At 40.3% G+C, this 12,384-nt stretch overlaps 1 protein-coding gene across 8 annotated transcripts in view; it reads left to right on the top strand.

Moving 5' to 3' along the window:
* Positions 1–12,384, top strand: part of GRM8 (glutamate metabotropic receptor 8) — a 911,553-nt gene that overhangs the window by 267,680 nt on the left and 631,489 nt on the right. The window lies entirely within an intron of this gene.

Here is a 12,384-nt window from a genome sequence, read left to right as displayed (position 1 = left end):
CTGCAGCACTGGCATCCCGTATGGACACCGAGTTCTAGTCCCAGTTGCTCCTCTTCCAGTCCAGCCCTCTGCTGTGGCCCGGGAAGGCAGTGGAGGATGGCCCAAGTGCTTGGGCCCCTGGGAAAACAGTGGAGGGTGGACCGAGGGCTTGGGCCCCTGCACCTGCGTGGGAGAGTAGGAGGAAGTACCTGGCTCCTGGCTCCTGGCTTCGGATCGGCGTGGCTCTGGCCATAGTGGCTGATGGAAGGAAGACCTTTCTCCTGGTCTGTCTCGCTCACTGTCTAACTCTCAATAAATAATAAAAAAACTAAAGGTCTTGGGGGCAGGTGCCATGGCATAGCAGGTAAAGCTACCTCCTGTAGTGCCGGCATCCCATATGGGTGCTGGTTCATGTGCTGGCTGCTCCTCTTCTGATCAAGCTCTCTGCTGTGGCCTGGGAAAGCAGTAGAAGGTGGCCCAAATCCTTGGGCCCCCGCACCCATGTGGGAGAACAAGAGGAAGCTCCTGGATTCGGATCGGCTCAGCTCAGGCCATTGCGGCCAGTTGGGGAGTAAACCAGCAGATGCAAGACCTCTCTTTGCCTCTCCTTCTGGCTTTCAAATAAATAATTCTTAAAAAAACTTAAGGTCTTTTGCACAGCAAAGGAAACTTCATGAGAGTGAAGAGACAACCTACAAATGAGAGGAAATATTTGTAAGCCATACATCTCACAAGGGGTTAATATCCAAAATATATAAGATAAGACAACTCAAAAAGCAAACAGCTACAAGAAGTAATTCAATGTATGAAGGCATGATGGATCTAAACACTTTTCAAAGGAAGGCATACAAATGGCCAACAAGTACATGAAAAAATGCTCAGTATCATTAATCATCATGGATATGCAAATCAAAACCACAGAAAGGGGCCAGCATTGTGGCATGGCTGGTTAAGCCTCTTGTGACACTGGCATCCTGTGTTAGTGCCAGTTAGAGTGTGGGCTGCTCCGCTTATGAACCAGCTCCCTCTTAATACACCTGGGCCCCTGCCATACTTGTGGGAGATCCAGATGGAGTTTGAGGTTTGTGCCTTCATTCTGGCCCAGCCCCTACTATTGAAGATGTTTGGGAGTGTATCAGTGGATAAAAGATCTTTCTCTTCTCTTCCTTCCCCACTGGCCCCATCTCTTTAACTCTGCCTTTTAAATAAATAAACAAAACAACAAAAAAGATAGCAAGTGTTTGTGAGGATGTAGAGGAAAGGGAATACTTGGACATTGTTGGTAGGATTTAAATTATTATAACCATTGTGGAAAACAGTATGGGGGTCCCTCCAAAAGCTAGACCTACTATGTGATCTAGCAGTCCATGCATGGGTATAATTCCAAGGGAAATGTACCCATTTGTTCATGGATTATTGCAGCACTATTCATAGTGGCCAAAAAGGGAAAGAGCTCAAGTGTCCATCCACTGATGAATGCATAAAGATACTGTAGTGCATAGGCACAATGCAATATTACCTAGTCCTAAAAAGAAAGAAATATTAAAATCTGCAACAACATAGATGAAACTGGAAGTCATTATGTTAAATGAAATAAGCCAAGTGTAGAGAGACAAACATCACATGAACTCATTCATGTAGAGTCTAAAAAATAGACTTCATAGAAATTAAAAATTGAAAACCTGATAGTTCCCTCCCCAGTCTCATAAATACTAACAAAGGAGTGATGGAGAAAGGTTGATTAATGGGTACTGGGTTATTACTAGTTAAGAGTAAGAAGTTTTAGGGATTTATTGTACAGTAGGGTGACTATAGATGATGTACTGTATATTTCTCTATTAAAAAACTGTTGGCTGGTGCCACAACTCACTAGGCTAATCCACCGCCTTGCGGCGCCGGCACACCGGGTCCTAGTCCCGGTCGGGGTGCCGGATTCTGTCCCAGTTGCCCCTCTTCCAGGCCATCTCTCTGCTGTGGCCAGGGAGTGCAGTGGAGGATGGCCCAAGTGCTTGCGCCCTGCACCCCATGGGAGACCAGGAGAAGCACCTGGCTCCTCCCATCGGATCAGTGCGGCGCGCCGGCTGCAGTGCGCCAGCCATGGCCATTGGAGGGTGAACCAACGGCAAAGGAAGACCTTTCTCTCTGTCTCTCTCACTGTCCACGCTGCCTGTCAAAAAAAAAAAAAAAAACAAAACCTGTTAAAGGATTTTTGGTGTTTTTACTATAAGGAAATGTTAAATGTTTGAAAGGACAAATCCATTTGCCCCTGATTGGACGTTATTCAATTACCACATGTAAGCAAGCATCACATAGTTCCCCATAAATATATCTTTTTATGTCTGCTGATATTTAAAAAAAATTATTGGAATATCGTGACATTGGAATGTAGGGCTGAGGCCATGCTTAGATTTCTGTCACATTTTGATTCTCTCGGAGGAGAGGTGCCTTGAAAAAGAGACTAGGGAACTGCAGCTAAGGTTCTAGTTTCTGTTATAGGTGCATGTATTTCACTTATCTATCTTTCCTGGAAATTTTCACACTTTTTCCAATATGAGACAGTAAATACTATTTGAGTTTTCATCCTTCTTAATAATGGAAAGCTACTGTCAAGAGGAGAAAATTCAGGTTTGAGAGCTAGGACCATGATAAATAAAAAAATCTAAGCTTGTTTTTATGATAAAAACAGTTAATAAAAGGGATACAAGAGATAGAAAAATGTGTAGTTAATCTTTTTCTTTTTTTAACTTTTATTTAGTAAATATAAATTTCCAAAGTACAGTTTATGGATTACAATGGCTTCCCCCCCCCCATAACTTCCCTCTCACCCCACAACCCTCCCATCTCCCGCTCCCTCTCCCTCTCCCATTCCATTCACATCAAGATTCACTTTCAATTATCTTTATATACAGAAGATCGACTTAGTATATATTAAGTAAAGATTTCATCAGTTTGCACCCACACAGAAACACAAAGTGTAACATACTGTTTCAGTACTAGTTATAGCATTACTTCACACTGGACAACACATTAAGGACAGATCCCACATGAGAAGTAAGTACACAGGGACTCCTGTTGTTGACTTAACAATTTGACACTCTTGTTTATGGCATCAGTAATCTCCCTAGGCTCTAGTCATGAGTTGCCAAGGCTATGGAAGCCTTTTGAGTTCGCCAACTTTGATCTTATTCCGACAGGGTCATAGTCAAAGTGTAAGTTCTCTCCTCCCTTCAGAGGAAGGTACCTCCTTCTTTGATGGCCCGTTATTTTTACTGGGATGTCATTCACAGAGATCTTTCATTTAGGTTTTTTTTTTTTTTTTCAGAGTGTCTTGGCTTTCCATGCCTAAAATACTCTCAGAGCCCATGAGAGTAATTAATCTTTTCCTTTGGATTTCATCTTTGGGTGTCTCAGCAAGTGTTGAAAATTAACTATCAAAATTAACAAAAATACAGTGACAACCAATACTGGAGCTGGTAAAATAATCTGTTTTTAAGAAACTTTGTCCTTCTCTATTGTTCTTATTGAGCTGGAAAATCCAAGGGCAAGAATGGATAGCAACCAACTTCTTGTTTTAAATGTAATAGGCAGAGTTTCATGCAGCAAAATTTCAAATCATGCCTATATTTAAGATGTAAGGTCAGCAGATTAGTATAGAAAATGATTTTGAAACTATTGGAGCCATTTGTAGGTTAATCACCTAGTATTCATTTCCCACCTCTTTACTCTTCCCACATGTACCTTTAATTTCTCAAATACTGCAGCTCCATCCAACCAGCATATCCCAATCCTCTGGACACCAAGGTTTGGTCTCAGGATGGTTATATGCCCTAATAGAAGTTAAATGTATGGAAGTATGAAAGGGTCTCTTCCTCCCTCTTCTTGGTTCTCTCCATTCTCTTCTTCCGTGTTGGTTGTGCCCATGTATGAAGCATTATTCTTGTTACTCATCAACTGACTTTCATTAACAAGAATATCAGACTTAAGGTGATGTCAACACTGTACGTGATAGAAGCAAAGCATCTGATATGTTTTAGAATGATCCCATTTATTCCAGTGGCAAAACTAATTTACTATGCTTCTTTACCATTTTTTAAGAATTTTATCCAATTTTGAATGTGGTACTATGAAAATTATTTGCTGAGCTTTATACTGGATAATTTATATTATTCAATCTGTAAATCAATACTATGGGTTAAATATTATTCATTCACAGACCAGGAAACTGAGGCACCTGGAGTTCAAATTATCTGCCCAAGGCACACAGTTAGTATGTGGCAGAGTCAGAATTCAGTCCCAACCAGACCTTGAGTTTGGGGACAGCTCTTCTGACGATCATACAAGTCTTATTCCTGAATATCCTAAAAGCAGCCCTTTGAGGATGGTTTTGCAGATGGAGCGTTTGAGCACTGGAGAAGTGAAAGTCTTGGTTGTATTTGGGATGGAAAGGCAGAGGAGGGGTAGTAAGGAATAATTTGGCTCTGTGGATACAGTTCACTCCCTTAGTTGGAGGTCAGTGGGCCCTGTTTGCTGCTGTCTTCCCAGTGCCCTTGGGCATCCTCCCTTTCTGTCTTTGACCTTGTCATCATCAATTAGCGTGTTAGAGCAATCCAGACGCTGTCCTGTGTGATTGGTCTCACTGCACTCTAACAAGGATGATCCTTTACATTTCCACAGTGGCCTGCAAGCCACCTAGGGTTTTCTCATCTCTGATCTCACTTGGCCCTTTCAAGCCCCCTCTGAGGTGGGCTAGCACCCTGTTATCCCTGCCTTGGATGCTGACATGTCAATTTGACATGAGTTAATTTTCTTACGTAAGTATGTTTTCTTGTAAATGACTTTGGTTCCGTCTTGCATGTTGTTATACGTGCAGCCGGACAGTGAGCCCACAATTAAGTGTTGTATGCTGTACACTCCTTCAACAATGCCACATCTTGGTACATGGTGTTTTCTCAGAACAAAAACCCAAAACCACGAAAATAAAACCCATTAATGTAATATAAATGAGGAAACATAGTTCCTTCTAGTAATGTGGGGCTGACACTGGCTTTCCACAGGCGATTGTTAAATACTCAGGAATTGTCAGCAGGTGATTAATCTGGCCGTTTGTCACTGATGGTGGGTTAGTTATACCATGCAAATTAGCAAAGGCTATGCATCAGGGCTGTGCTTCCTCGCCTCCCTTTTTGCTCCCCAGAACCTGTTAGCTGAGATGCTCCAGTTCTAACATTCGCACAGGCAACTGCCCTTCTTTCTGGATTAGCTGATGGCCATGGCCTGCATGTCTACACCAGGGAGAAGGTGAGGTCATGGTGTTAGTCTCTATGCCTTTGCTATCATGAGGCTCTGAACAGAGGATGGAGGTTTATGATCACTGTAGAAAACCAAACCACAGAAAAGTGCCTAGAGCAAGCTGGATGTGGAGGTCCAGAATGGACTTGACCAGCTCTGCAGCCTGTGGGTCTTCCCACCCATCCTGGACTGAGCCAGCACGTTGGTCAAGCTGCACCCAAGGGGGTTTGAGACTGCAGCAGGAGGCTCTGAGTTAGAAGGTGGTCTGCTTGAAGGTGGTCTACACCTCAAAAATTGTACTGTTAAAACTGAACAGAAAGTCTGGACTTAAGAGGCCCAGAGTTCTGCCATGGCTTCCATGAGCCCAAGCTGTTTCTTGTCTCCTCTCTACCACCCTCGGTGTGGGTGATGTTTCCCTGTCTGGCTGCAAGAACCTGTGATGGTTCTAAACAACAGGAAAGGAACACACCACAAAAACCATCCAGGATAGCCTGTGGCCCATTTTTTTCTTTTTCCTGAAGTAATGGTATTCTTTCCCTTAAGTAAAGGGCAAAAGGAACAAGAGAAAATGACATATGTTATGGAATATTAAAGATAGTTCTATAGTAAAAATAATTTTGATGTGCACATTTCCAATTATCAGGAAGCTCCAGTAAATCTGTGTGATAAGAAATTAATTAAGGAGGTCAGCAGCCCAAGACCATCCCAGGAATGGTAGTATACGAATGAGAGGAAAAACACTGTAAAAAGAATAAGCAAAAACTTTCGTTATAATAGCCAAGGCAGTAAAATGCTATTTAAATGGAATTGAGGGCCCAAATGGCTGCAATTATAGGGTACTGAAAAAATGTTCAAGAAAAATTTACTTTTATGGGAAGAAAATTAGATGAATCCACCACTGGACGCAAGGTACCTGAAGTCATAGGGGTTAGTGAGGCCCCCTGCTCTGAGGCGCTTGCTCTTCTGTTTTCCATTGCTACCACAGTGCCTAGCACACCACAGCTGCATAGATGCAAAGACAGTAAAGGGGGCAGATCCTGGAACTGTGGGAATGGATGGAGTTGGTCATGGCAGGAGGAGGCCCGGCCTGGTATTGGAATTGGGGTAGATTGGCTTCAGGTGGAGTTGAGGGGTTCCAGGTGTTCACGCCCTGTGTTGCCTTGATTGCTGCCAAGGAAACAGGACTGGCCTCCAAGTCTGGGTGAAGGGACTGTGAAGGCTACAGGGGCCACAAGGGAAGGATGATGATACTCACATTGCCTCAAGGGGCCTGTTTTCTTGTCCAACCCCTTTGACACAAAATCGTGCCTTTCCTTCTAGGCTGTTGAAAATCAAGTAATCAGATGATGAAAGTAGGTTCAGGTGGTTGACATAATTAACTCAGTTAACTGTTTTTGGAGGAAGGGGGCCAGTTAATCCAAACTCAAGGTGGGGTTAAAAGGTAGCTGCAACATACATGCTAGTTACATCATCAGTTTAAAAAGCATAGGAGAGGTGTGCTATGCCAAGATGGTACAGAAAATACTCTCACCCACAGTGTAGGGTATGGAGGAAGTCTTAAGATCTTTAAGATTATTTTTTGAAATAGTGATGTGTGAGTACATATGGTGAGAACGTTTTGTTGGAACTCTGTCTTCAGTAATCAGCAATGAAGATTTCTTTGAAGTATTATACTTCAAAATCCATTTGCTGATTGAGAAAACTACCCATCAGGGCAGGGATTTTGCATAGTGGTTAAGACTCTGCTTTGGATGCCCACAGTAATGGAATACCTGTGTTTGAATCCTGATTTAGCCTTGATTCTGATTTAGCTTCCTGCTGCTGTGCATCCCGGGGAGTGGGGGGCAGTAGATCAGTAGATGATGGCTCGCTCAAGTACTTGGGCTCCTGCCACCCACATGGGAGACCTGGATTGAGTTCCTGGCTCCTGGCTGTGCCCTGACTCAGCCTCAGCTGTTGTGCACTTGGGGAGTGAACCAGCAGATGGAATATGTCTGTCTGTCTGCTTCTTTATCTTTGCCTTTTAAAATAAATTAAAAACAACCGAAAAACCACCAGTCCATTCTTGGGAAGCAATATATGTTGTCTTTTTTTTCTGCAGACATGAGGTCTATTAGGCCTCAGACATGGGGTAGAGAGGCAGAGAGAAGACTATACATGCAAGTCATTTAATAAATGAATATTACAGCATCGCACTCCACATCCTAAGTGAGATGTATGAATTTAATATAAATTGGAAGCACCGTATCTGTGAAGGATCACAGCTTCCTTGTAAGAACCCTAATTTATTCAGCTAAAGCACCAACCATGCTCTGCCTTTGAACTTTCCTATCACATGCATATGCTCAAGAGAGGGTGGGGCTTTATTTTACTGAGGTTTGAGTCCTTTTTCTGGGGCAGCATTATCCCTCCCACAAAGAATATGGGAAAGGCCAAGGCTATAGAATTTTATCAATGTTGCTATGAGTTTAAGGTGTTCTATTATGTATTTCATGAATATGTCATTGTTCTCTGTAGAATCTGACACTCAGAGGAAATGTCTCTTAAAGATTACTTGAGAGTGAATAATACATGGAATTAAAAACAAGACAGTAAGTGAGAACATGAACAGAATCTAGGGCAATGACTAAAACTCAAGGACAATGAGAGCTCAATGAATTAGATAGGAGTCTCTGAGTTCAGGATTCTTGTTTGCTGATGACTCCCTTTCTCTTCATCTTCCCCCCCTTCCTCTATCTTTTCCTCCCACTGTTTCTCTTCCTCCTCCCTCTTTTCTCTCCTTCCCCCTTCTTCCTTTAAATTCTTCAGAAAAGTGACTCTGAATATCATAACTACTCAAAAAATAGCTTTGGAATTAATGAGTAGATACATGCATCTTTTATCTTGCTTCAGATCTTGCTGTGTTGGGTGTACTAAGTGATTGATAAGCAGGTTTGAAATAAAATTTCTGAATTAGTTTTTTATTCCTCTAAGAACTTCAATTTATACCTTTTGAACTTTTCCTGAATGGGAAACTCACAAAGTGCTGTTGAGGAAAGGATTTAATGAGCCTAGGTTAATTAAAAAAAAGGCATTTGTAATTAAACATGTTATGCAGATAAATGCTGAGAAATGTATTGAAACTAATTTTTCAATGGTGTCATTGGATTTCCTCTTGTACTTTTATATAACACAGTATATGACAAATTAATACGTTACTTCCTAACATCTAGTCATTTGTTTACTGTTCCTATGATTGAGATACTTACTTAGCACCTGTGTGGTTATTACTCGATACTCTCCATGACTTGACTCATTTTGTAATCCAGAGTTATTTAAAAAGGAAACTGGATATGAATACTGTGACTAGGAAACTATTATCCCCTGCTGCACACAGAAGGCAGCTCTCAGAGGAAATATAATGTGAAGAAAATGACATCCTTCAATTTTGGCAGGTTCTGTTGGGTGGAAGAGTGAGCCTCAGATTTCCCTTAAACAGAGGAAAACATTTGCAAAGCTTAAAAGTCATCTAAACTCTGAACCAAGTGGTGTCTCTGACAATGTTATAAGGGTTGATAAAAAATTCAAATAAAAATAACTTCTTTCTATGCCGTTAGAGTATAAACTTCAATGAAAAAAATTTAGATTTTTCATGCTGCCAAATGAGTTGGACTACAATTTCTGAAAGCTTCATTATTTGTATCAAATTGAAAACTTTCTCTTCATTCTTTATTTTCTTTAAAGCACATTCAAAATTAACATAGAGTGCAGTTTTGTTTCCTGCAGTGAATTTATTCCCTGCTCTGAAGCTGTCAGTGATGTGCAGGTTTTCTGTGAGGGCACTGCATTGCTGAGTCAGGTTTGCAGTTTTTGTATCACTAATGCTTCATAGTGAATGTCGTTCTTGGACATGGGGGTGCCCATGAACTTGTGTCATGCAAGGGTACTTACAATAGTTTGCAGAGAAATGGAATTGAAAGATGTTTATTTTGGTGCAAAAATTGAAGATCATGCAGTTTTATTCATGATCTATCTTCCATGAAATTTTTGAATATCCTAATCTTGATGAATTTAACATTTTTTAGAACCATAATAAGCTTCTGTTTTAATTCCATTTTCTGAACTTTTTGACATATCATTGTATATGTGAGTAAAACTTATTAGCATTTTACAATCTTATGGAACTAACTCAGCAGAAAATAAGTCTAAATGATCGAAATCCCTAGTGAATATAGCCATACACTATGGGTTTTAGTGTTTCAGTTTTGAAGAACTTTATTCAGCAATTGCTTTGGACTGGTTATCTCAACATTGATAAAGATCATTTCAGGTCATACTGGAACACAATCAGTTTGACCCTCTAGATTGAAAGAATTGATTTCTTAACAAGTAATGTAATAGTCTGTCAATTTAGCCAAACCCCTGGTGGTCAGGCACTTTAATCAAAATCAAAGTGATTTTGTGTAGAAATGGAAAAGAAAACTTGTAAGTTCCACATCATTGGTCTTTCCTGTCACTTTGGAGAAAGCTATATGGCACAAAACTCAGCCTGGAAAACTTAAACAAGAAAAAAAGGCAAATAAAGATTTTATTTGGAAATGTTAGATAAGGTAATGGCATGTGTTATATTATACCTCCTCATGAGTTTCACTAAATTATTTATTGCACCAACACAGTTGCAAATATGTTTGAAAGGCAAGAGTTGAAACAGTTGACATTCTTAGTGAGTGGTGGAGATACTTTTTACTTAATGTGGTATAGAACGCAACCTGCAAATGTATGGAAAATACTCTCATGACAGACCATTAACGGTTCATAAACATTGGAAATGGGCTGTTTTTGAAATGGCTGTGGAAATTTTGAATATTGTTTTTAACAATGAGTCAATACTAATTGATTAAATAACCAATTTAAATTAAGCAGAAAAGCTATTACAAGCCAAAAAGCTTAGGTAAAGGTTTTACTTTTAATAGTTTATCTGAACAAACAGTGAGATTAAATGTCAACATAAAAATGTAAACAGTTTTAAATAATTTAGAGAACTCTGCACACTTTCCACAAATGTACTACAAATACTTTAGTACCAATTCCTAAGGCATGAGGGATAATTTTAATAGTGCTTTATTTATAATAAAGCATGAATTTTCTTTAAATTGTTGAAAGCTTGGCCTGTTTTTCTTTAAGTTTTACTGTGTTCAAGTGTTTCCAGATATTTTGAGAGGAACTTCATTATTTGAATCGGAGAGATGCAAGTGGACCAGCTTGAGGGTTATGGGTAAAATTCTTCTTACCTGCCATATTTTGAAAAGAGAATGTCCAATCCTCACTAGATATTTGGACCTACATAAAGCATTCTGGAAGAATCATTTACTCTTTGTGCCAAATGACCAAATACATAAAGTTTCTGCCAGAAAGATAAAAAGAGATGACTGATAAGAAATGTACCTTTAAGTTTGACTTTCTTTGCTTGCTTATTTTTTTCTGCCTCATTGTCTTTCTTTGTCTTTGATGTGAAAGTATAAACAATCCTGCCATACAGTGTGGATGATGTTCAAAAACTGGTTGCCTACTATAATTTTTAAAACGATTTAGTGGGGGCTGGTGTTAGGGTATAATGGGTTAAGCTGCTGCCTGCGATGCATATGAGTGCTGATTCGTGTCCTGATCTGATCTGAGTGCTGGTTCATGTCGTGGCTCCTCTACTTCTGATCCAGCTTTATGCTAATGTTCCTGGGAAGGCAGCAAAGGATGACCAGAGTGCCTGGACCCCTGCCACCCATGTAGGAGACCCAGATGAAGCTCCTGGCTGGGCCAGGCTGTTGTGGCTATTTGGGGAGTGAACCAGTGGATGGGAGATCCTTCTCTTTTTTTCCTTCTCTTTTCCAAATAAATAAAAATCTAAATATATATATATATATATTATTTATTTGACAGGTAGAGTTACAGACAGTGAGAGAGAGACAAAGAGAAAGGTCTTCGTTCCTTTGGTTCGTTCCCCAAATGGCTGCAACAGCCAGAGCTGCGCTGATCCGAAGCCAGGAGCCAGGTGCTTCCTCCTGGTGTCCCAGGCAGGTGCAGGGGCCCAAGCCCTCGGTCCACCCTCTGCTGCTTTCCCAGGCCACAGCAGAGAGCTCGACTGGAAGAGGAGCAACCGGAACAAGAGCCGATGCCTATATGGGATACTGGCACTGCAGGCGGAGGATTAACCTAGTTAAAAAAAATGATTGGGTGAAGTGATTAATTTAGGTACAAATATAATGTTTTGTGTCAGTGAGAAGCTTGATAATGCTCTGAACATCCTTTGTTACATCTGCAGAAGGTACTGGGAATTAGAAGCTTTAACTCTAGCTCTGTTATCATGGCTTCTGGATAGGGTATCTTTGACTTCTGAGTCCGTAATCTTGTTGAGTTGCATAAGCAATAGCTATGTGTATGGATTTAAGTTAGAGATACTTGATAAAGTATTTTAAGATAGTTTCATTTCATATCTTTTTGAAAGCCATGAAAAAGCTTTCTTAACCATGATTATAAAAAAATTATCTTGGCCTTGAACTTTCTAAGAATGCAAAAAAGTTACTTTCCTTTATTAAGATGTTAATCCTTACCATACTACCCTACGGGAGTCTGGAAGAATTCGCTTGTGATGAAACATTGCTAGAAGTCAAAAGTTAATAGTAAAATTAATGAAAAAAGTTATTAATATAGAGTAAAGCAGTGTCCCGGAAAGAATCAAGGAAATCAAGGAATCTTCCCCAAGGGTTAGGATGTTTTCTATGGGAGAATTAACATTTAAAAAAAAAAACAGAAAATGATAATAGAAATTTAGATTTTTACCATCTATATTAAGACGAAATCTCTCATAGTCATGAGTGATCAGATTTTACTCTTTTTAAAAAGATATGATAACTAAGCAACACTGGCATCCCATTCTCATAAGCCATTTTCTCCCTACAGACCCACAGTTTGTATTCATTTTCAAATAGTTCTAAGATCTTAGAAAACTGATGGCCCTAGACAGAGGGAGCCAAGGAGTTGATAGCTCTGACCCTTTGCTGGCAGTGGGTAGGTGGGGATTGGAAAGGTTTCCCTCTAAGATAGAATCTCAGAAGTATAGGCCATACTTTAGCCAGCAGTCTC

This window comes from Oryctolagus cuniculus, chromosome 3, assembly GCF_051225735.1.
Source record: "Oryctolagus cuniculus isolate XC-2025 breed Fujian yellow rabbit chromosome 3, ASM5122573v1, whole genome shotgun sequence".
Taxonomy (NCBI): Eukaryota; Metazoa; Chordata; class Mammalia; order Lagomorpha; family Leporidae; genus Oryctolagus; species Oryctolagus cuniculus.
Note: the sequence above shows the minus strand (reverse complement) of the source record. Positions and strands in the feature narration are given on the sequence as shown.